The following is a 26,393-nucleotide window of genomic DNA, read 5'->3' as shown; positions in this document are numbered from 1 at the left end:
ATGTTAACTAAATCCATTGTGGTAATCATTTTGCAATATATGTGAGATTAAACCATCATACTGTACACCTTCAACTTCAAAGATTTTTAAAAATTGTGTTAAAAATTTGTGTGAAAATTAAATTAATTAATGTTCAGTTCAGTCACTCAGTCGTGGCTGACTCTTTGCGACCCCATGAGTCACAGCACGCCAGGCCTCCAAAATCTTATTTTGTGTGACATATAAGATATCACCACAATAGCTCAGTCCGGTGCTCTGTGAAGACCTAGAGGGATGGGATGAGGGGTTAGGAGGCAGGTTCAAGAGGGAGCGGATACAAGTATACTTATGACTGATTCACATTTTTGCACATCAGAAACCAACACAACATTGTAAAGCAATTATCCTCCAATTAAAAAAAAATTTTAAAGAAGACTCTCACCCCAGGATACCCAATTTCACCTGTTTACTGACCAAATTCTCAGCTGCCTGACAAACCTCCTCCCTTCTTTGCAGACTTTTCCAATTTTACATTTCCAAAATTTAAATAGCCATGTTTCCTCATTACATAAAGCTTGTTCTTTTCTAAAGAAAAAAATCCCAAAGCTGTGTCACAATCACATTTTGGGTGCTGTATGCACAATTTTGCATACCTTAAAAGATATACCTCTCATCTACCATAGTGGTACACATATTTGTTGAATTAAAGTATTTGCTAAAGTTAAAAGGTTTTCTACCTAAAACTTGTAAATAGTGGTGCTGCCCATAGCTACATGGGGATGGGGATGATGTTCAGAGAATTGTCAGAGATGTAAATAACATACTTTCTGGCTAAGGGACACGAGAGCTCAATTTTTTCATTTTTTTTCCTTCAATTGTTCAAACTTATTTTTTTGTCGCTCATAACTCAAAAACAGTTTAATGGAAAAACTTCAAGTGTTATAAATATATTAGTCCTTGATGAGAACTCGAATGTAAGAATAATTTTACCAACACGGAATTTAAAGTTTTTTTATTTATTGAAGGTTAATTTTTCTTTTCAAGAGAGAGCCCCATGAAGTCCCTATGGATAAAATCATTTCCACCAGGCATCTGGCAATATTTTCACTAATCTAAGGTTTCATTTTGAAAAAAATAAAATGCCCAGTCCTTTCTTTGAAAGGACAAACTCTTCACCATAAAACAGTTTCCTGTGGGTCAAAGCTTGTCATATTTACTTCTGTAGAGTGGCAGGTTATCCCACAGGTTCTATTTTCATTTGCTCCATATAATTCTGCTTCACCTTTGCTTGCAGATCTTTCTAGTGGAAGTCAGCAGAATGCCTCTGTCTGGAGAAATGTGTGTTGACCAAAGGGAAAGATTGACTCAAGTGAGAACCGTGATGGCTACCAGCATCAGCTCCCTAGATACTCTCAAAGCAAGGCCAGGCCCTATTCAGGAAGCAGACGCATTTTTCCTCAACTCTCCTATTCAGGTTAGTCCTCTCCACCTCAGTGAGCAAGGAAGGTCAGGCTTTCCCCCCAAGGATGCCTGAGCCACATGCCCTGTGAATGCATGCGGTCTACCGCTTTTCCAATGCTTTCTCCAAAGAAGTGTAGGGTCTAATGGAGACTCTTGGACAGCAAGTAGGAAGGAAAATTGAAGTCACAGCTTTCAGGACAAGTGCTTTCTCTTCCCACACATGCTATGGATTGCTTAATGCTCACAAGAAGCCCATGGCCATAAAATTCCTTCCAGAAAGTCCCTACAAGGAAACAGAATAAACCACAATCTGCCCATTATGGAAGGCTAGTAGCCTGCATTATCCTGTGGAAGGCTAGTAGCCTGCATTATCCTGCAGGAATGAAGGGCCTTTGGCTCCAGAAAGTCTCAGTTGTTTTTTTTTTTTTTTTTAGCTTGGTTTGTAGAACTGCTGACCCCTTATCTCTAGGAAGCAGGAGATAATAATAAACAGGTAAAAGCTATCGTTAAGGCCAACCTTGCTCACTGATGATGTTTCCTCTGCATTCCTCTTATTAAATGCTTTTAAAGCTGGCCACCAAGTAGGTTTCGAATGCATTAAAACTCCTGCTGAAAGGATCAGCCTAACATAATATGGAAAAACGATAAAGAGCCATGAAATACTGCTTTGGGTTTATTGGCTCAGGTATGGAATAAACATCATCTTTGAGGTTCATGCTGCCATTATAATCTCTTCTTGTGGTAAGTAGTTCTTACCACAGTCAATGCAACTGGCAGACGAGATGTGCACTCTTAAGCTACACGACAAGCAAAAGGATTTTTTTCCTTCCCAGGAAAGCACGCCTTCCCATATACTGTTGTAATGATATACAGACCTTCACCTGGGATGCCCTGTTTTGTCCGGACTGTCTTGGTGACCATTTCTATTAGCATCAGTTAGTCCTCAACCCTGTCTTGTGTTCCTATTTGCATTCTTCCAGAGGGTGAATTGATGCTACAGAGCCTCTACTAGTATATCATGGGAAAGGATTCCAGATAGATTCAGTGATATGTGCTGCTGGCAGGGGTTGTGGATTGGTGGACTGTTCACTCCTAGCATTTTTGCACCCTGAATGTGATCAGGGAGTCACCAAAAGTTGGTGGAAACAAACAAGCAAATGGTTGTTGACAGCACAGCAGTAATAGTCTTGAAGCTCCAGTTGGGGAATTAGACCGGGTTGGAAGAATAGCGGAGCTGACCAGGTCAAAGAGCAATGAACCTTGAAACAGTTTTAAAAGCAAACAGATGAAGAGAATGAAGAATTCACCAGAAGATACACAGCCTAAAGGCAGACACAGAGTGGTCTTAGCTATACCAACAGGAAGTATGAACTACTGCCAGAGGAGGAGGAAATTCAAACTGGCTGTAGACACATTTTTTTTTTTTTTTTTTGGCAAGCAGTCAGAAGATATAATATTCTACAATGTGTATCTGGGGACTTCCTTGGAAGTCCAGTGGTTAAGACGCCATACTCCCAATGATGCAGGGGGCATGGGTTCAATCCCTGGTCAGGGAACTAAGATCCCAAGTATCAAAATAAAATAAATAAATAAAAAATACAATATATATTTCAGCTAACAAGGCACGAAGTTGGGTAAACAGATGAATAAGGATGAATGAATAAGGGCCTACCCAGTGGCTCAGTGGTAAAGAATCTGCCTTCCAATGCAGGAGCTGTAGGACATGCAGTTCAGTCCCTAGGGCAGGAAGAGCCCCTGAAGAAGGAAATAACAACCCACTCCCTATTCTTGCCTGGGAAATCCTGTGGGCGGAGGAGCCTGGCAGGCTACAGTCCATGGGGTTGCAAAGAGACACGACTTAGCAACTAAATAGCAACAGTATATATTTCAGCTGATGAGGCATGAAATTGGGTAAATAAGAACTTAACATTATTCAGTTTTGTAAAATAGTAACAAAAATTAGAAATTTCCAAAAAGAACTCAGATTTCCAATCCACTTCCCATGGCATGCCCCATGCCTTTTTGTGTTGCTCCTTGAGCCCGTTTTGAACATAGACTACTTATTTCTTCGCTTTGAAATTTTTAAAAATACATTGTAGATTTCAGTTTGCAGATATACATTTTTAGAAGTTTTATGTATATTTGTAATAGGCTGTGGTTAAGTCTATTGTGGTTCTAGTGTTGCAATAAAAACAAAATACATTGACACAAAATTGTGTCATTATAGAATAGAAGGGAATTGTTTTATATAGTAGTAGAAAGGAAAAGGCAATGGCAACTCACTCCAGTACTCTTGCCTGGAAAATCCCATGGATGGAGGAGCCTGGTAGGCTGCAGTCCATGGGGTCTCTAAGAGTCGGACACGACTGAGCGACTTCACTTTCACTTTTCACTTTCATGCATTGGAGAAGGAAATGGCAACACACTCCAGTGTTCTTGCCTGGAGAATGCCAGGGACGGGGGAGCCTGGTGGGCTGCCGTCTCTGAGGTCGCACAGAGTCGGACACGACTGAAATGACTTAGCAGAAAGGAAAAGAGGGGACAAAGGGTGAGATGGTTCAATGGACATGAATTTGAGCAGACTCTGGGAGATAGGGAGGACAGAGGAGCCTGGCATGCTGCAGTTCATGGGGTCGCAAAGAATTGGACACAACTTCGAGACTGAACCACAAGATAAATAATGATACAATCCTTCTTTTCTAACGCACAAATGGAAGCAAGCTGGTGACTTGGGCTTTTTTTATGTGATGAGTTTCTCATCCTACTTTTTCTTCTTTCAGGATAAAACTTAGGAAACACCTCTCAGAAACTAGGCAAAGCTGGGAAACTGTATCCACTTTCTTCTGTCTTTATCGTATATTTTTTGTTTTAAATGCTTACTGGTTCAACAGGAATTGAAGTGAAGGTCACCATGAATTGGATTTGTCATGATTCCTAGTAGTCTTTGAACTTAAACTTTCTGGTTCAGCTTCACTCTATATTAAAACTGAAATTGGCTTATAGTTATTTTTTGTACTCTTCTGATTTTAATTTAAACTTATATTAATCTTAAATTACTTGAGATGTTTTTTCTCTATTGTTTTAAGCTTGGTGTAAATTGCCAATTGAATTACTTGGACTTGACCTTTTGATATTGTTCTTTGTGTTTATGTGGGTTGGAAGTTATGTTAATAGTTTTATCTACTGATTCAATTCCTTTAGTGATCATTAGTTATTTTAAGGATGTTTGTCTTTCTTTTTAAGTTAGTTTTGGTAGGTTATATTTTCCAAGAGGACAATTTCCTTGTCTAAGTTTTCAATTTTTTTAGCTTAAATTTATTTACAGACTATTTCTTCTTTCTGCCCTCTTGAGTGAGGAAAGATGCTATATTAGCTGGGATTCTTTTGTTAATAAATAATCAAAATATGACTCCAGCTCTTTTATGTTATTTCATGGAAGAGGGAAACATACTGATTCCCAAGGCTGATGTTCAGATGTGATTGGGCCCAGTTGCTCAAAAGGGCTTCCCTGGTGGCTCAGTGGTAAAGATCCTGTCTGCCGATGCAGGAGACATAAGAGATGCAGGTTTGAACTCTGGGTTGGAAGGATCCCCTAGAGGAGGGCATGGGAACCCACTCCAGTATTCTTGCCTGGAGAATCCCCATGGATAGAGGAGCCTGGTGGGCTACAGTCCATAGGGTTGCAAACAGTTAGACACAACTGAGCACATGCAACAGTGCTCAAAAACTGTCAAGTACCAGATGTCATTTTCAAAAAATCTCTTGATTCTGCTCTTCTATATAGGCTTCATTTTACTGATTACCCTTGATGGGAAACAAATGTCGGCCCCTAGCTCCAGGCTTATATCCTAAACACTTATGTACTCCAGAAATACAAGAATGATACTGCTTTCCCCAACCTTTTCACTAAAATACTTCACATGTGAATCGCTTTATTACTGATAAAGTCGTCTGTCTACCCCTAGAGCATGTGCATCTTTGATTGATGAACCCTAGGGAGGTGTGGAATGCTGTGCTGCTCTCAGTGGGAGGAAGAATGTATACTGATCAGGTTAAAGAAATGGATATGCAGTGTGTGCTCAGCAGCCAGCACCTTTCTCCATCATCAATGTGAATTGCCTTAGTGCTTCACTAAAGCAATGCTTACAAAAGTGTAAGGCCTCCTGGAACTGCTTGTTGGCTACAGAAGAGTATATGGGTAATAGATGCTAGAACTTACTCCACTGAATTAACTTTATCAAAAAAGTTAACAGTGAGCTCATACAATGAAGATGATTCTAGGTGCAGTGGGAGTTGGAATTGCTGCTTTGGGAAATGAGAGAAGTTGATGGAAGACATGTGAAAAATTTACAAGTGGGGTTACAGATGGAGTTAAGACTGGAAACCATACATTTAGAGTTATTTCAGCTTAATGTGATTTGAGATGTTTCTCAAGCTCTGAGTGAAGAAAATAATGTTAAAATTGGATCATGTTGAGATTCTTATGGGGCTTCCCATGTGGCACAGAGGTAAGAATCTGACTGCCAAGGCAAGAGATTCAAGAGACATGGGTTCAATTCCTGGGTCAGGAAGATCCTCAGAAGGAGGAAATGGCGCCCTTTTCCAGTATTCTCTCCAAAAAATATCCCGTGGATAAGATATCTTTTCCATTTCTTTGAATTTTGTTCAATTTTCTTCATTAATATTTTATAGTTTTTAGAGTATAGGTCTTTCCTTGGTAGAGTTTATTCCTATTTTATTTTTGATGAGATTTTAAACAAGATTTTTTTTACTTTCTATTTCTGATAGTTCGTTATTATTATATAGAAAAGCAACAAATTTCTGTATATTAATTTTGAATTCTACAACTTTGCTGAATTTATTTCCTAGTTCTAATGGTTTTTAGGTGGCAACTATAGGGTTTTCTATATAAAATATCACATCATCTGCAAATAGTGACAGTTTCCCCCTCCAGTTTGGATGCCTTTTCTTTCTTTTTCTTGTGTGATTGCTGTGGCTAGGACTTTCAACAGAATAGAAGTGGTGAGAGTGGGCATTCTTGTCTTGTTCCCAAATATAGGGAAAAGGCTTTCAGCTTTTCACATTTGAGTATGATCTTACCTATGTGTTTGTCATAAATGGTTTTTATTATGTTGTGATTTGTTTCTTCTGACTGCAAGGAGATCCAACCAGTCCATCCTAAAGGAGATCAGTCCTGGGTGTTTATTGGAAGGACTGATGCTAAAGCTGAAACTCCAATACTTTGGCCACCTCATGCGAAGAGTTGACTCATTGGAAAGACCCTGATGCTGGGAGGGATTGGGGGCAGGAGGAGAAGGGGACAACAGAGGATGAGATGGCTGGATGGCATCACTGACTCAATGGACATGAATTTCAGTAAACTCTGGGAGTTGGTGATGGACAGGGAGGCCTGGCGTGCTGCGATTCATGGGGTTGCAAAGAGTCAGACGAGATTGAGCAACTGAACTGAACTGAACTGATACTCATATTGATGACCATTTTTACCATGAATGGATGTTGAATTTTGTCAAATGCATTTCTGCATTTATTGGGATGATCATGTGATTTTTGTAGTTCCTTTTTATAATGTGATGTATTGTGTTGATTGATTTGCAAATATTGAACCACCCTTGTGTCCCTGGAATAAATCCAACTTGATCATGGTGTATAATCTCTTTTGTGTATTGTTGGATCGTGTTTAACTGCTAATATTTTGTTGAAGTTTTTTGCATCAATATTCATTAAAGATATTAGCCTGTAATTTTCTTTTTCTGTGTGATATCTTTGTCTGGTTTTGGTATTAGGGTAACTGTGGCCTTTTAGAATGCATTTGGGTATGTTCTACCCTCTTCAGTTTTTTGGAATAGTTTGAGAACAGTAGGTAGTAGCTTTTTTTTTTTTATAAATTTGTAGATCTCCCACGTGAAATCATCCAGTCCTAGACTTATGTTTGCTATGAGTTTTTCCTTCATTATTACAAATTCAGTTTCACTACTAGTGATCAGTCTGTTCAAATTATTTGTTTCTTCTTGATTTAGTCTTGGAAGGTTGTATGTTTTTATAAATTTGTCAATGGCTTTTAGGCCATCCAGTTTGTTGGCATAAAATGTTTCATAACATTCTCTTATGATATTTCATATTCCAGTGGAATTGGTTGTTATTTCTCTTCTTTCATTTCTAATTGTTTATTTGGGTCCTCTCTCTTCTTGGTGAGCCTGGCTAAAGGTTAATCAATTTATCTGCAAAAAACCTGCTTTTGTTTCTTTGATTTTTTTTCCTACTTTTTTGGTCTTTGTTTTATTTCCTCTCTGATCTTTATTATTTCATTCCTCAGCTGACTTTGATTCTGTTTGTTCTTCTTTTTCTTATTCCTTTAGGTTTGTATGTTAGCTTGTTTATTTGAAATTTTTCTTGTTTCTTGAAGAAGACCTTTATCACTATAAATTTCCCTTTTAGAATTTTGTTGCATCCCATAGATTTTGGAGTGTTGTGTTTCCATTTTCATTTGTCTCATAATACTTTCTGATTTCCTTTTTGATTTTTTCATTAACTATTTTTTAGGTGTTTTTTTTTAGTATCATGTAATTTAGTCTTCATGTGTTTATTGTTTTCCCATTTTCCCTTCTGTAATTGACTTCTATCTTTATACCACTTTGGTCAGAAAAAAAATGCTGCATATAATTTCTATCCCCTAAATTTATTGAGACTACTTTTGTGGCCTAGTGTGTGATTTATTCTGGAGAATGTTCTTTGTGCATTTAAAAAGAATGTATATTCTACTATTTTGGCATGTAATGCCCTATGCTGCTGCTGCTACTGCTAATTCGCTTCAGTCATGTCCAACTCTGTTCGACCTTATAGACGGCAGTCCACCAGGCTCCCCCATCCCTGGGATTCTCCAGGCAAGAACACTGGAGTGGGTTGCCATTTCCTTCTCCAATGGATGAAAGTGAAAAGTGAAAGTGAAGTCGTTCAGTCGTGTCCGACTCTTAGCGACCCCATGGACTGCAGCCTACCAGGCTCCTCCGTCCATGGGATTTTCCAGGCAAGAGTATTGGAGTGGGGTGCCATTGCCTTCTCCAGTAATGCCCTATAGGTATGTATTAAGTCCAACTGGTCTACTGTATCATTTAAGACTACTATTGCCTTATTGATTTTCTATCAAGATGATTTATCCAGTGATCTAAGGGGGAGTGTTAAAGTCCCCTACTATCTTGCTATTATTGTCAACTTCTCCCTGTTATTATTTCCTTTATGCATTTAAGTGATCCTGTATTGGGTACATATATGTTAACAAGTGTAATGTCCCCTTGTTATATTGATCACTATATCATTTTATAATTCCCTTCTTTTCTTTTGTTATAGCCTCTGGTTTAAAGTCTACTTTGTCTGATATGAGTATTGCTATCCAAAAATGGAAGATTATAGTTACTCACAGAAGTAGTTTCAGAAGCAAAAGCTGCCATAAAAGAATTTTTTTTTTTTTTCTGGAGAATCATAAAGACAAAGGTTACACTGTTTCTATTTATCTGAAGATCTCAAGACACCATTTTTATTAATTTAAGTTTATTCTTCTTCTGTTTTATTCAGATTATATTGTTTTGAAATTTCCTTTCCATGACAGGTACATGTTGGTTGTTTTCATTATTATTAATTTACTTGGATGAGGCTTTCCATAAGACCTGGTGATACCAAGACAGAAGGGATCAGACACTGCTCTCAAACTGTCTCTCCACTGTTGTCGGAGGTCAACATTTACACAGACCTTAAAATGATTAGAGATGTGCAAAAGGTCCAGAGGAGAAGAAAAAAAGTAACACTTAGCTCTTCCTAAGAGAGGCAGTCACATAAGTGGTAGTAATTAACTTGGGTCTTAAAGAACAATAAAATGATAATAATCATAATGACATATTTATACAGTCACAACTATAAATGCCTTCATGTATTAACTCTTCTTTAGTCTTCAAGGCAACCTTATGAGTTAGGTTCTATTATTATTCTCAGTTTACAGATGAGGAAACTAAATCAGAGTGAGCTTAGGTAACTTGACCAAGTTCATATAACTAGTAAGCATTGGGACCTGGGTTCAAACCAAGGCAGTCTGCTCACAAGCACTACCTCACATCGGGTAAGCAGTTGTTTCCCAGGGAGACAAATACAGGAAAGCACAAGACTATGAAATGCTCTGGAAATCACAAGCCGTTCAGTATTGCTGGATGTAAATTACATAATTGAAAGTAAAAAGGTAATTAGGGAGAAGGACATCATCTAAGGGAATTTAGATTTTAATCTGTTGACCACAGGAATCACTGAACAATGATCTTAGAAAAACTATTCTGAGGAAAGTATGGAGAGATTGAAAGGAGGCAAAAATTAAAGAAAAAAAGAACTCTACAGAGTTTTTTGACAGATACCAGGTAAAAGTGATGAAGTGAACCAGGGCATTGCAGTAGGCAATGAGTTTCCCAGGCTGCCTTGGAAGCATTCTTGCTATTTTGTCTCTCTAGATCTGTTCCCTGCCCTGAGCACCCTTGTTCTCTGTTCTTGAGGTCAAGAATTGCATTTCTGAGATTTCCTTCCTTCTGGCTTCCATGTAGCCATGGGAAATGGGAGACAACAGCTGAGAGTTAGATGAAGGCGAAACCAAGGGCATTTCTTCTTTCTTAACACTGCTGTATCTTCAGCAACACTGCGTCTCCCCCAGGGCTCCACGTCGGTTGGATGGCCTCGTTTTCTGAGCCCAGGCCCTGTTGGAGGCCTCTGCCGAGTCGTAGTTCCTGGTCGGGGCCCCTGCTTCCGGGCCCTGGCAGCACTACCGCGTTCCTTTGTCCTCTTATCCAGTTAACATTTGTCACCTCACATAGTGACAAAAGATATTTTTGTGTGATGAAAAGAATTATTTTTAAAAATCTTAGGATGTTCTGGCCTTTGTTTAGGTAATTTAGATAATCTGAAATTAGACCTTGTGTGCCTTTTAAAGAAACATAAAGGAGCTAAAATTACCTAAAGAACCGAAGTACGAGTTGCAGCCGAGAGAACAAACTCTGTTTGAACTCTCGTCACTTTCTTAGCTCTTTTACAAATCTTTGAAGTTTTCATCAGTTATTTATCTGTCACTAGTGTTTTATTCTGAATGTCCTCAGGGAAGACGCTCTTATGTATTTCCAGAGAACTGTGAAAAGCCCCATTTAGATATTATTGTCTCTTAATATTAACAGTATTATTGCCATATGGATTATGAGATTTTTTTGAAAAATCTCAGTTAAGAACACACTATTGGATATTGTACCATTGGTAATCCTCAATAGGAGAACTCTTCAAAGGGCTTTTTTTTTTTAGGTTTTCAAAAATTACTATCGTAATGCCTGTTGTATGTAATATAATATTACAATGTAATTAATTTGGTTATACTGTCATAATTCTAATACAGTATAATGCATTAAGTTACAAAATTCAGCAGATAAAAATGATTATAGACACTGAATTTTGTCACAAGTTGGCATCATACTCTCAATCCTACTATATATCTTTTATTTTTAATAACATTTGTGACTCAATTAATGCATCTATTTATATAACATGTATTTTTATTAACAAGAAGGAAATCAAGTGCTATACTCTTCTAAGTTCAAGTTGTATATTTCCTATAATTAGCATCTTACTATTATACAGGAGCTTGGAAATTAAAAAACATTTAAATTCAACTCAGATGTGCACATGAAGAATATAGCTTAGAACAAAAATCTTGGAGAGTCACCACCTTTTTATGTGACAAGAGTCGCAGTAGTAACACAACTAATTGAAATTCTAGCTCTAGGGAAAGCCATTAAGGTTAACATACTTCTTCAGGGGAAAAAATATTCTTGAGGCAAAGGAATGCTTACTTGAAAACCTCATACAGTGTTTTTAAAAGAATCTGGATGTTAGTATTTTTCCCTCATAGTCTTTAGTATTTCTCTCCTGATTTTTTTTTTTTTTGGTATGTGATTCCCTTTTACATTTCCTTGTTCTATTTTCCTTAGAAATGTTACAGCAATTTGTACATTTAGGCCAAACACATTGACACATTTGTCCTAAAAAGCATTGCTAGGAGGATGAAGCTCATGCAGAAGTATATGCAGGCAAGAACTTTCATAGTTTGCTTTTCTTCACATGATTTACTTTTCTTGTTTGAAGATGCTTTGCTCATGAGACCTTCTTGAGTTACTCATATTTTGTATATTTCCTCTGAGTGGATTTTCTCACCTCCCAACAATTTTATTTTTTGTGAATTTCTTTGCCATTTTACCACTATTTTACATTTTCACTTTCAAAATTCTCTAAATGAACACAGCCAAGGACCCCAAACTGCCAACCATCTGAATTCTCAGAGCCCTAAATGTGTTATTGGATATCTTAGGCTGCAGAATTTGTCATCAGATGTTTTTCAGTTAATCCTACTAATTTGAAGCATTGGTTTTCTCCATCACCCTATACTTCAAGCAAACCCATCGGTAAGACAAAAATACCGCTGGATTAATATAAAGGCAACCAAAATCACATATAATTTTGTGTGTTCTTTTTTTAGTCTTACGCGTTTTTTTCAACGACTCATTTTGTGTTTTAAATGGAACCTGTGGAAGTTGTAGGAAGTTCTTCCTTTGAACACAGGCCGTCTGCACTCCCTCTAGTGATCCCACCATGTATAAACTATATTTCTGTGTGTGTAGGAGAGAATTTCCCTAGAGGCCCACAAAACACTTAATGAAGTGCGAAGCACAAACATTTCATTACAACATATTGTGTATTTTTGCCTTTAATAACTACATTCTTCATCCAGGAACTCTCTATGGCTTTCAAAAATGAATTACAGTAGTAGCATTTTCCCCAGAATATGGTTTCTCCAGGACAGAAATGGCTCTTTCCTTAACTATTGTATTTATTAGCAACCTGTTGCCCTTCGACACCAGAGCCGTTTTCATCGACCCCGATCGAGTGTGAATCATTTAAACTTCCTTTAAAAATTATTAAAATAGTTTTATCTTATTGGATTCTCTCTTTCTTCACTGTACACAGCACCACCGAAAAAAAGGCATGGAGAGGCAAAGTGTGAATTCGGGGAGGTTACCTGGAGTGGAGAGCTAGTTCTCCACCGCCAAAGAGCAAGCATTTAATTGAGGAGTGAGCAGGTAGTGGGTGGCGGGATCTTTCCTTTGACTGAGCACAGAGTCAGTAAACTCTGGATTCCTGCATTTTACTACTCCCGACTTAGAATTCCCCATCTTCTGCCTTCTGTCTCTGCCTCTACAAGGCAGCCTCCCATTGGCTCTTTTAAACACATCAGGTGATTAGGAAGCAACTAACCCTACTGACTCTGGTCCTGTAACTGTTAACAGGAGAGGGTCACTGTTGAACTCCGTAACTCCACACGGACATTGCAGAACGATCTTAAATGTTCACAGTGCATGTGTGTGCGTGTGTGCATGTGTGTGTGTGTGCCACTGTATCCCAAATGCCAGCTTTTTTACAAAATTAAACCAAGGTAACAACAAAAACGCAGACCACATGTGAACCTAAAGTGTGTAAGGAGGAAACTGGTCCTTTTGTATAGGTGTTTTTTCTTAAGTTCAAATGCCACAGGATTTCTCAGATGAAGTAGGTTGTATAATGTTTTCTATTTTCTTTAGAATCATAGCTGCATCTCATAGCTTCCCAGAATATCAGTTTCTACTGGTAGTCTGCTTATAGAGTTTTGAGAAAATTAAAAGGAAAACTCCGAAGATTATATAGAGTTTTAGGGGCTTTAGGTAAATGTTTGTGCAAGTGGATATTAAGCTAGCTTCCTTTCTTCCAGAATCCTTTTTACTGCAATGAATTACCATGGAGCTTGAAAAAACAACCATCTTACCTCTCTCTTCTCTAACAAAGCAATATGTCACTAAGCAAAAATGTATTTTTACAGTTTCTTGAAATATTTCATTTGTATTTGCTAGAATGAGAGATTTTTTATCCACCTTTATTTCCATTAGATGTGACCCTTGAAGCTGCTTTTGAATCTCTTAACAATCCTGGTGTTAGAGTGATAGGCAGCCATGAACTCATTAGGGAAGGCAGAAGGGATAAAGCTTGTTGATAGTAGTGAACTTGGGGGTGGCAATATTCAATGGCCAACGTTATGACTATGACATGAAGTAATTTGCCTTTGGCCTATGATAGCCTTTCTGTTTATCAGTGAAGTGAGTTATCTAAATGTTGTTAACATCATTGATTTTTAACTCACCTTTAATTGTTAATAATTTATGTCTAAATTATCTTTAATACAAAACACTATTTTTTTTACTTTCTTGGATTTTTTTCTTAGAAGGTAACCTTTTAAGAATGTTATCAAAATCTGTTAATAACTTATAAATGAAATTAAATAGGCCCTTGATAATGGTTCTTTCAGACAGATTTTGAATAAACGAAACAAGTAATTTCAGTGATTTATAAATCACTGATTTATAATTTATAAATTTATTACATAAATTAATATAATCAGTTGTTTAAAGTTTAATTCTTTGGTCTGTAAACTTTCTTAAAAATACATCTTTTTTTTTTTTTATTTTTGGAGGTAGAAAGAACAATTTGTTCAAAATAACAATTTGCTGTTTTCCTTGCATTAAGAACATCCAAGCAAGTTTTCATCAGTGGTGAAAGAAAAAGTAGACAGTTGGTGATGAGGATCCTCTTTCTCTGCCACTTACTTCTTACAGTTTTCAGTAAATAGAGTTTATTTTAAAGGTTGGCGTGTGTGTGTGTGCTCAGTCACTCAGTCATGTCCATCTCTTTACGACCCTGTGGACCGTAGTCCACCAGGCTCCTCCATCCATGGGATTTTCTAGGCAAGAATACTGGAGTGGGTTGCCATTTCCTCCTCCAGGGGACCTTGCCAATCCAAGGATCAAACGTGCATCTCTTGTGTCTCCCACATTGCAGGCAGATTCTTTACTGACTGAGCCAAAGATTGGTAGTTTGGTGATTTAAATAAAACCCTTAAAATGAAACGTTGAGGTTTTACTAACTCTGGGTCCCTTTGCTTAACTCTCGTTTGCCCCTATTTTGCATACCACACTTGTAATATACGTTCACTCATATACTCATTCATTCTGTACATAGTCCTTGAGCACTGCCTGTGGGCAAATGGGAAACAAAGCTGAACAAGACATGAGTTTTGTTCTCAGTACGCCTACTCGAAGTGATATTGTAGATTGGATCAATCTTCTCTGTCCCAGTTCATGCCTTTCTGTATTACAGAGGGTGGATACCTAGAAATTATAATGGATACCTAAAATAAACTCTATTTACTGACCTAGCAATAACGTATCAATCAACTACAGATTCCCTTGTAGCTAGAATTCCATGTAGGCACTAACTTTCACTAAATTAACACACCCCACTTAAAACTTTGAAAATGAAAGTTATGACCAACCTAGATAGCATATTCAAAAGCAGAGACATTACTTTGCCAACAAAGGTCCATCTAGTCAAGGCTATGGTTTTTCCTGTGGTCATGTATGGATGTGAGAGTTGGACTGTGAAGAAGGCTGAGCGCCAAAGAATTGATGCTTTTGAACTGTGGTGTTGGAGAAGACTCTTGAGAGTCCCTTGGACTGCAAGGAGATCCAACCAGTCCATTCTGAAGGAGATCAGCCCTGGGATTTCTTTGGAAGGAATGATACGAAAGCTGAAACTCCAGTCCTTTGGCCACCTCATGCGAAGAGTTGACTCATTGGAAAAGACTCTGATTCTGGGAGGGATACGGGGCAGGAGGAGAAGGGGACGACAGAGGATGAGATGGCTGGATGGCATCACCAACTCGATGGACGTGAGTCTGAGTGAACTCTGGGAGTTGGTGATGGACAGGGAGGCCTGGCTTGCTGCGATTCATGGGGTCGCAAAGAGTTGGACACGACTGAGCGACTGAACTGAACTGAAGCTAAACAATGAATTTTAGTGATAAGAGCACTTAACACAAGGAGCCGGAAGGCTTTTTACCATAGTCTAATGACAGATAATCATCTGTGGCAATAGGAAGGAGTTTACTATAGTTTTTACTGTCAACTTCTCTACAACTTCTGTTTTCTTTACACAGCACAATTTTTGACTTCATTATATTAGTTTAAAAGTTCCATTGTATGTATTGACATACACATGATGAGTTCTGGTTTGCTTATAACTTTTATGTATGCATGCTTTATCACCTAGCATGAGATTGCAAGTTCCCAGTAAATAAATGACTCTGATATTTAAGGCATACACTAGACACTTAATAAAAATCTTGATAAAAATATCCAAATCTACATAAGATTTGCAGAAATTATCCGAGAACTCTGTGATCCCATTAAACCATATACAAGCTAGAGATTAGCACAGGTCATCCAGGCTTTTGTGATTCAAGAAAAATTGGCTCACACCTCCATCTCACCTGCAGTGGAAGACCTGGCCTCCCTGAGAACCTCTGAGGGTCCTCATGAGACAGGTTTGGGGTAGGTGAGAAAGGCTGAGATTATCCAGGTCTTGTCTGGCCCCAGGTTCTGAGTCCTCTAACTGTCCCAGTTTTGCCATCCCATCCCATGGTGAATAGTACCTCAACTCATTCGCTGACTCAAATGTCAATAGCAGCCTTGATGTCAACTTACTGATGAGTTTGAGCCACAGAGAGGGCTTCTATGGCTTATAGTAAAGTAGGCAAATGCTTTTCTGCTGGTTATTAAGAAGTTCTGTTTCTAACAGTCCTTTTGAGCACCTGACCTCTGTCAGTCTTTCTCCAGTCATTTCTTTGTCAGATCCAGCTTCTTAACACGCTGCTGTCGTTTTGGTTCTGTTGTGCGCTCCTTTCCGTCGATTTTACTCCCATCTCCAATCCTCATTAATTGTGTGAGTGGAGCAATCTGATTATTTGTTGATTTACTACTCTCTCCTCCTCTTGCCATCCTCTTGGATTAAGTTAAAACCTAACTTCCTCACTCAAGGAATTTCCCCAAACAAACAGGGAACAAACCTCTTGTATCATTTTATATAATGTATATTTTTTATATAATGTATATTTATGCAAGTGACAGAGACCATGTAGTCCAGATTCTTCTGTTGGAGGAGAACTTAAATTCCTGTCAGGAAAAAGGAGGTAAAATTGGGAGAATAAATTATGCTAATTTATGAAAAACCATATAGACAGAATTAAAATGTCGATTGTTAAATTGTGATACATTCTTGAGTTCTGTCCCCCTTTGGAAAAAGCAGTAAGGTATTATTAAAAATTTCTCTCTTTTTAAAACTTTGAAACTGTTAGAAGTGAACCTAGCTTACTAGAATTCCATTATGACGACATTGAAATCCTGAAATTTACAATAATATGTAAATTTGTTTCAATGCCTTTAGAATTTTAAATTCTAAATATTAAAATGTTTTGCTATGGATCAATCAAACTTTTGAAAATTTAAAAACCCTGCCAAAACATAGGATTTTAATGTATTAGATGGTTTAAAATAAACAAAAAGCCTTATGCCCTTGCCCATCTGTGAGCCAGAAATATATTGGCTGCTAGGAAATCACAAATCAGTTAACAAAGGCATCGGAGATTTCTAAAGCAAGGGAAAGCATTCAGTTAAGCCAGAAAAGCTTTTCCCCCATCTGATGAGTCTTCTGTGGCTGGTTCACATTGATACTCCACAAAACCTGAAAAGAGAACACCACCCAGTGCCAAATGAGAAATTGTTCTCCGACCTGCTCATTGGCTTCCAAATCTCCTGCTTTGTCTTATGAACAAACAAGCCTGAGGCATCTTTCCTACTTTGGGTTAAATTCAGACTGTTTGTGGTAGATGGTATGTTACCTGTCTCAATTTACTTCTCTCCACATATGATACTTCCAGCTCAGAGTTCTGACTACTTTAGATAACTTAACAGTCATTTATTTTAGAGCAAAAGATATATGTGCCTCTCCCCTATGTTGAACTAGGGAAAGGCAATTCTCTAAGGCAGTTTTAAAAATAGAGTTTGTTGTATGCTTTTTTTGAATATGGAAATGATGCATTTTCATTTGGGAAAATATTGAAAAAGAAAAAAGTAATTATACCCAGAAATGATCACTGTTATTATTTTTCTTTTACTCTAGTCTTACAAATACATTTAAATTTGTATAAATGTATATATTCTACATAAAAGAAATAAACTTTTTTTATAGTACATTATGAGATCATTCTATGTTATTGGATATTCTCCTAGAGTATTATTTTCATTGGCTAATAATATACACATATACCATAATTTATTTTAATTAACCCCACACTGTTACATATTTTGTTTTTTTTTCCTGTTTACTGTTTCAAATCATACTTCAAAAAAATGCACATGCTTGCATATATGTATGAAATTGCAGCCTTTTCATTATAAAAAATACCGATAATCACAGTTTCTTCATCGAGAAATATGGTAAATTTTTAAACTATTTTCAATAGTTAAAAATAGTGCTCAGTTGTCCTCAAGAAATGCTGTACTGCCAGTAGTGTAGGAAAGTGGGCATTTTTTTGGTCATTTTGTTTGACATTGTTTACCTTAAGCTTGTTTATTTCAATATTTATCATTTTTGTGCTTTTTTCTAGAGATTACATAAATGTTATTATTTTAGTTTTCTGTTACTGCTCTAACAAGTTACCACAGATTTAGTGGCTTTAAAAACCTCCACAAATTTATCATCTTATAGTTCAAGACCAGAACTGAAGTGATCTCATGGGGCTAAAATGAAAATCAGTAGAATTCTAGGGGAGAATCAGTTTTCTTGCCTTTCCTATCTTCTAGAGGCTGCCTGCATTCCTTGGCTAGTGGCCCCACTCCATTGTTAAAGCCAGAAAGGACTGGCTGAGTCTTTCTCCTAACACTGTCCCTATGGTTCTGATTCTTCTGCCTCTCTATCCCCCTTTCATGAATCACTGTGATTGTGTTGGCCTACCTGGATAATCCAGAATGATTTCCAGCTGATTAGCAACTTTAGTTCCATCTGCAACCTTAATTCCCTCTTGCCTGTAACATAACACATTCCATTCACCAGCTCTGGGATAGGACGTGGATATTTTAGGGTCATGTTATTCTGCCTACAACCTGTTTCATTTCTTACAAGGAAAAATACAGCATAGCAAAGAACTTTTAATGAATAGGTATACATGCAATTTGAATTCTACATTCATATTACCTAATGCATATATATGTATGTATATGCATGTCATTTTATGTATACAGATGATCCCCAGCTTAGATGGTTCAGCTTGCAATTTTTTGACTTTATGATGGTGCAAACGTGATATGTACTTAGCAGAATCTGTATTCACATTCTGACTTTTGATCTTTTCCTAGGCTAGTGATATATGGTAGGATATGGTATGATCATCATACCATCATGAGAAATGCTGGGCTGGATGAAGCCCAAGCTGGGATTAAGATTGCCAGGAGAAATATCAATAACCTCAGATATGCAGATAACACCACCCTTATGGTAGAAAGCAAAGAACTAAAGAGCGTCTTGATGAAAGTGAAAGAAGAGGGTGAAAAAGTTGGCTTAAAGCTCAACATTCAGAAAACGAAGATCATGGCATCTGGTACCATCACTTCATGGAAAATAGATAGGGAAACAATGGAAACAGTGATAGACTTTATTTTTTTCTGTTCCAAAATAACTGCAGATGGTGACTGCAGCCATGAAATTAAAATTGTGATCAATTTGCTCCTTGGAAGGAAAGTTATGACCAACTTAGACAGCATATTCAAAAGCAGAGACATTACTTTGCCAACAAAGGTCCATCTAGTCAAAGTTATGTTTTCCCAGTAGTCATGTATGGATGTGAGAGTTGGACTATAAAGAAAGCTGAACGCCGAAGAATTGATGCTTTTGAACTGTGGTGTTGGAGAAGACTCTTGAGAATCCTGCAAGGAGATCCAACCAGTCCATCCTAAAGGAGATTAGTCCTGAATATTCACTGGAAGGACTGATGTTGAAGCTGAAACTCCAGTACTTTGGCCACCTGATGTGAAGAACTGACTCATTTGAAAAGACCCTGATGCTGAGAAAGATTTTAGGTGGGAGGAGAAGGGGACGACAGAGGATGAGATGGCTGGATGGTATCACGGACTCAATGGACATGAGTTTGAGTAAACTCCGGGAGTTGGTGATGGACAGGGAAGCCTGGTATGCTGCAGTCCATGGGGTCGCAAGGAGTTGGACACGACTGAGCAACTGAATTAAACGGAACTGATGGTCTGATCACAACGGTAAACAGCTGATTCACTGACAACCATTCTGTTTTTCACTTTCAATACAATATTCAATAGATTACATGAAATGTACAACATTTTATTATAAAATAGGCCTTGCATTAAATGATCTTGCCCAAGTGTAGGCTAATGTAGTGTTCTGAGGACTTTAATATAGGTGAGGCTATACTATGATATTCAGTAAATTAGGCACATTCTATGCATTTTCAACTTACAGTATTTTCAATTTATGATGGGCTTATCAGAATATGACCCCATTTTAAATCGAGGAAGATCTGTATATACGGTTCTAGGCAAAATCCTTAAGCTTCCTTCTGGATAATTTCTCCATTAAAATTAGGACTCTGATACCAGCCCTATCAACTTCACTAGAATGCCTATACATTTTGGTAAGCAGCAATGATAGGTGAGCTTACAAAGGAAATCTGGAAAAATCATTATTGGAAAAGAAATTGCTGCATTGGTATATTCCATATTCTAGCACTAAAAAATAATGTTTTGGTTGTATTTTCTTGGCTTTTTTTTCTGTCACTGATGCCCTGAAGCAGCAGTACCCAACTTTTTGGCACCAGGGACCAGTTTCATGGGAGACAGTCTTTCTACAGATCAGGGGTGGGGATGATTTTGGGATGAATCAAGTATATTACATTTTTTTAATTGGAAAATAATTATTTTACAATGTTGTATTAGTTTCTGCTGTGCAAAAACACAAATCAGCCATGTGTATGCATATATCCCCTCCCTCGTGAGCCTCCCTTCCACCCTGCCCGACCCCATCCGTCTAGGTCATCACAGGGACCTAAGCGCTATAGCTAAGCTCCCTGTGCTATACCGAGCTAAGCTCCCTGTGCTGTACAGCAGCTTCCTGCTACCTGGTGGGATGAACTGAGAGATTCGCATCAACATATTAATATATACACAACCATGCGCATTACATTTAGTGTGCGCTTTATTCCTAGTATCATTACATCAGCTCCTCCTCAGATCATCAGGCGTTAGATCCAGGCTGCCCTATGGGATCTCAGAGTATTTTCATTATTTTAACATTGCTTCCTGGCAAGGGACAAACCAGTACCTTGAATTTTGCAGTAGCCATTTGAAATGTATTCAAATCCAAAGGTTTAGAATGTATAGAATACATTTAGAATAGTCTTTTGTGACTATTAAAAATAACTGTGTAACTTTCCATGGACAGGATGCACCTCACAGAGATCAGTGATACTGTAGTCTACTGAAATATACCGAGACTGGAACAGAGTGTCAACAAGAACCAGCCCAAATAAAATGAGTATGAGGAGCCTTCCTGTAATAAGGTTTAAAGTGAAGTGATCAGAAATATTTTTTCCTTTAGCATACAGTTGAAAGGAAGGGCAGAAAAAGGGGAAAGCCAATCACCATGTCTCAACTTCATCAAGAAGCGCTCCAAAGCGAGAGAGAACAGCCCAGACACAGTTTTAACACCTCTGGCTTTCAGAACACAGTTGGATGTAATGTCAACATCAAGGAACTGACAGAATGAAGCTAACTGGTGTGAGAAAAAAGATCCACCCCGCTTCTTGTGAAGACGCTTCTAAATACCAGTTGTCTAAACCTATTGATAAGCGTGGATGCATTATTAATAAAGCCAGCGGTCTGCCTGGTGCTACTCAGATGGTTCAAGCATTTAGTAGGAAGCATTGCTGTGAAGTTCTGCACAAAATAATGACAGTGTCTGTCTTAAATCGAAACAAATGGCTGTCGCAGGCTCTGGGGAGGCTGGGCGGAAGCAGCTGCTTTCCAGAGAAAGGCAGAGGGCCACCACCTGCTGAAGACAGGCGGGCAAGCAGTGGTCCACTGAACATTGACTACTTAATAATTCAGGATAACAGGAACCCCTGGCTCTTCAAACATGGCACTGCCCCTTCATCATGGGCTTTTCTTTCCCCTAATGAGCTCCTTGAAGAATGAGATGCTAAAATGTCTTCCAGCAATTCTCCAAAGACTGGGACTCAGACTGCCATAATGGAAAGTTCTCTGCAACTAAAGGGTCTGATTTCATACTTTCTCTCTCTCTTTCTTTCTCTCTTTTTTTTCTTCTCCCTCCTTTTTACCCTCTCATATTCCCTTTCTTTCATTGTTTGTATTGAATATTTCTTCCATACTTCCATGGACATCATAAGAATGCCAGGTAAAATACAAAGTCAAAGGAAAGCTTGAGGATCACTTTCTCCATAAGCTTCTGGTGGATTTTAAGTGTTAAAGTGTTAGTTGCTCAATCATCCAACTCTTTGCAACCCCATGGACTGTAGCCCACCAGGCTCCTCTATCCATGGGATTCTCCAGGCAAGAATACTGGAGTGGGTTGCTATTCCCTTCTCCAGGGGATCTTCCTGCCCCAGGGATTGAACCCAGGTCTCCTGCATTGCAGGCAGATTCTTTACCATCTGAACCAATTTGGATGGGACTTCCCTCTGATCCATTAATGGAACAAAGATACCTGGGTGGTCTGATTAGGTTCCTATGAGAATCACTTGGAGAAGATTGTGTGTTCCATGGGGCATTTCTCATACTTGGAGACTTTCATAGCCAATCTTGAAGATGAATCCAACTTTCCTATCACGTCATGCCAAAGGAGAGAAACTCTTGGGCTCAGCAGAATGATTCTAGCCAACTGAACTGCCTGTGTTGTCACATATGAAGCCTGATTCTCATGACTCAAAACAAATCAGAACTGTAAGAGAGAATTTGAGGTTTAACTGGTCACACCAAAGAAAAATATTGGCAAGGTGATGTTTTCATTTATTTGTTGAATAACAGTTTCTTAGTTCTTCCCCCACCCACCTTTGTTTAACAAGGATTTATTGGACACTATAATGCATGGAGAAGGAAATGGCAACCCACTCCAGTATTCTTGCCTGGAGAATCCCATGGAGGGAGGAGCCTGGTAGGCTACAGTCCATGGGGTCACAGAGAGTCAGACATGACTGAGCGACTTCACTCACTCACGATGCATGAGGCATGAAACTGGGTTCTGGGAAAACAACAGTGACGAAAGCCAACCTCTGCTCTTATGGGGTTTACACTCTCTTCATGCTGTGCTTTGTCGCTCAGTCATGTCCGACTCTTTGTGACCCCGTGGACTGTAGCCCAGGCTCCTCTGTCCTTTGGGATTCTCCAGGCAAGAATACTGGAGTGGATTGCCATGTTCTTCTCCAGGAGTGTCCCAACCCAGAGAACACTCTCTTTATTGATATACAAATAATAAACTAGTAAAAATATATAAAGGCAGGAATACTGACGGTGTCAAGTGCTTTGGAAGATGTAGCAGAGTTTCGTGGAGGGCATAACAGGATTAGGGAAGGAGATTCCTACAGACAAGAGTTGTGAGGACAGTATCACAGAGGAGGTGACATTTTACCCACGTGAGAAGGAACCAGCCATGAAAGAAGTCAGATGACAGACTCTCCATGGAGAAGGAAAGCAGTTGTAAGAATTCTACAGGTCCTACCAGAAAGCCATCACGTTGGGAGCAGAGTGAGTGAACAGGATAAGGTTGAAAATATTTATCCGCAAGTACATGTATTACATCATTACAGGATGTGACTTTCCCAATGCTCATTCTTCTCTCATTCCTTAGGAACAAAGTCTTGATTTTTAAAAATAGCAGCATGTCTAAATAAAAGATTACATTTCCTGATCTCTTTTGCTAAGAATGGGTAATGAGGTATAAGCAGAAGATATTAAGAAGTTGGGTAGAATTTCTGGGCAATCTTTTTAAGGGAATTGACTCAGCTAGAAAACATGACCTTTTGACCTTCCTTCCCTTCGTGTCTTTTCTTGCCTGGAATTCAGGAATTAAGCCGGAGATCCAGCAGCCATGTGGGGCCATGTATCAATCTTGAGAATAAAAACTGTGATTAACAATAGTGGAGCACAAACTAGAAGAAGCAGACTTCATGTTAACTAGGGCACCTCCGTATTAGCCTCTGAATGCCTAGCCCCGTGAAAGAGAAAAATGAACCTCTATTTTACTCCATCCAATTCAATTTATACTGAATTGTTACATGCAACAGAATATAATTCTTTCAGAAACACCACACCTGGTGCCTTAGACTTTACCTTTTGTATTCAAATACTGGTTATTGAAAGAATGAATATGTTTACTAGGAAAGAAGACATTGGTAAGATTTTTTTTTTAAAGAAGTATTTTGAAAAGAATTTTCTCGGTACTAATAATACTCTTGAAAAAGTATTTTCAGAAATGATGCATATATACATTATTTCATCCTTTTATTGTTTAAAATGAGACAACTTGAAAGGTCTTACAAGTAGAGAAATGAAAATCTCAAAATGTTCAATGAGCCAGGAGGGACTTTGTCAATTCTAAATCCCTGATCTTTTGAGTTTAACGTATTATTACTTGTTATAACTATTTTTTGTGCAGGAATGAAAATAGGTCATCTAGTCATATTTACCTTTTACCAAAATCATTCCCAGAATTAGTTGTATAAAATAGTTTTTAAAAATTAATGGGTTTTCTTGGCTATGTCTTCCTTTTGATATTATTAAGCACCATATACCATCTTAGGACTTACGAACCCATGTTGTAAGTGAGACCTCATCATGTTTATAGTCCTATGAAATATCATGCACAGTAGCAATGACTATTGACAAATTTTTGTCCTCCATTTTTACCCAGAGAAAAGTAAAAATGTAAAGGTGGAAATATAATTGTTCTCCTTAAGTTGCCATTATTTGTCAAATGACATTTGAATTGCTTTACAATTAACCTGCTTATGGTGAAGTGTCAAATAGCAAAGATTTGAGACATTTGAATGAAAATTCTGATAGAGAAACCCATTGACTTTACCAGTTTTGTTTAGTAAGTGGAAACATCCTTTGTCTACTCAGTTATAAATTTATTTGTTGAAAGGAGATGAAGCATAAAATCAATGTTGTTTAAAATTTAGAAAACTCATACTGAGAAAAATACCCCAAACCGTCAGAGGTGTGGTTATGAAGGTGACAAATCTGTGTATAACTAACTTTGGTTCAAAGATGTGTCTGTCTGTGTGCTCAGTTTGACTCTTTGCAACCCCATGGACTCCTCTGTCCACAGGATTCTCAAGGCAAGAATACTGGAGTGGGTGGCCATTTCCTTCTCCAGGGGATCTTCCCAACCCAGGGATCAAACCTGGGTCTCCTGCATTACAGGCAGATTCTTTATGATTTGAACCACCAGGGAAGCCCAAACCAAGATGGGATTAATTCTATAAATAAAGTGATGCTGAAACTCAAGGAGAAAGTAATTATGAATATGGAAATCAAAGAAGGCTTCTGAGATGAGAGGACATTTGATTGCAGTCTTGAAAGACAAAAAAGGGAATTCCCTGGTGTTCCAGTGGTTAGGACTCTGCACTCTCACTGCCTACCAGAGGCCCAGGTTCAGTCCCTGGTTGGGGAGCTAAGACTTCAGAAGCCACGTGGTATATGCCCCCCAGAAGAATACAAAGATTAGATTTTGAAAGTCTTTAGTTCGAAGACTATGAGGGAGCCATCCAGGCAGAGAGCAGCACATTCGAAGTCTCAGTTCAGTTCAGTCGCTCAGTCGTGTCCCACTCTTTGCGACCCCATGAATTGCAGCACGCCAGGCCTCCCTGTCCATCACCAACTCCCAGAATTCACTCAGACTCACGTCCACCGAGTCAGTGATGCCATCCAGCCATCTCATCCTCTGTCGTCCCCTTCTCCTCCTGCCCCCAATCCCTCCCAGCATCAGAGTCTTTTCCAATGAGTCAACACTTCACATGAGGTGGCCAAAGGACTGGAGTTTCAGCTTTAGCATCATTCCTTCCAAAGAAATCTCAGGGCTGATCTTCTTCAGAATGGACTGGTTGGATCTCCTTGTAGTCCAAGGGACTCTCAAGAGTCTTCTCCAACACCACAGTTCAAAAGCATCAATTCTTCGGTGCTCAGCTTTCTTCACAGTCCAACTCTCACATCCATACATGACCACTGGAAAAACCATAGCCTTGACTAGACGAACGTTTGTTGGCAAAGTAATATCTCTGCTTTTGAATATGCTATCTAGGTTGGTCATAACTTTCCTTCCAAGGAGTAAGCGTCTTTTAATTTCATGGCTGCAGTCACCATCTGCAGTGATTTTGGAGCCCCAAAATATAAAGTCTGACACTGTTTCCACTGTTTCCCCATCTATTTGCCATGAAGTGATGGGACCAGATGCCATGATCTTCGTTTTCTGAATGTTGAACTTTAAGCCAGTTTTTCACTCTCCTCTTTCACTTTCATTAAGAGGTTTTTAAGTTCCTCTTCACTTTCTGCCATAAGGGTGGTGTCATCTGCATATCTGAGGTTATTGATATTTCTCCTGGCAATCTTGAGTCCAGCTTGTGCTTCTTCCAGCCCAGTGTTTCTCATGATGTACTCTGCATATAAGTTAAATAAGCAGGGTGACAATATACAGCCTTGATGTACTCCTTTTCCTATTTGGAACCAGGCTGTTGTTCCATGTCCAGTTCTAACTGTTGCTTCCTGACCTGCATACAAATTTCTCAAGAGGCAGGTCAGGTGGTCTGGTATTCCCATCTCTTTCAGAATTTTCCACAGTTTATTGTGATCCACACAGTCAAAGGCTTTGGCATAGTCAAGAAAGCAGAAATAGATGCTTTTCTG

General features: G+C 38.5%; 1 long non-coding RNA gene across 2 annotated transcripts in view; it reads left to right on the top strand.

The window, feature by feature from the left end:
• The window catches only part of LOC104991266, a 165,742-nt gene that overhangs the window by 128,169 nt on the left and 11,180 nt on the right, over positions 1 to 26,393 (top strand). Inside the window, exon 4 of one of the 2 annotated variants that reach the window (XR_825592.1) lies at positions 1,274 to 1,448. The exons of the other annotated variant lie outside the window; for it this stretch is intronic. This is a non-coding gene — a long non-coding RNA (uncharacterized LOC104991266). Of the gene's footprint in view, positions 1 to 1,273; positions 1,449 to 26,393 lie in introns of those variants that run through there. 2 annotated transcript variants of the gene reach the window in all.

This window comes from Bison bison, unplaced genomic scaffold, assembly GCF_000754665.1.
Source record: "Bison bison bison isolate TAMUID 2011002044 unplaced genomic scaffold, Bison_UMD1.0 scf7180017864184, whole genome shotgun sequence".
Lineage (NCBI taxonomy): Eukaryota > Metazoa > Chordata > Mammalia > Artiodactyla > Bovidae > Bison > Bison bison.
Note: the sequence above shows the minus strand (reverse complement) of the source record. Positions and strands in the feature narration are given on the sequence as shown.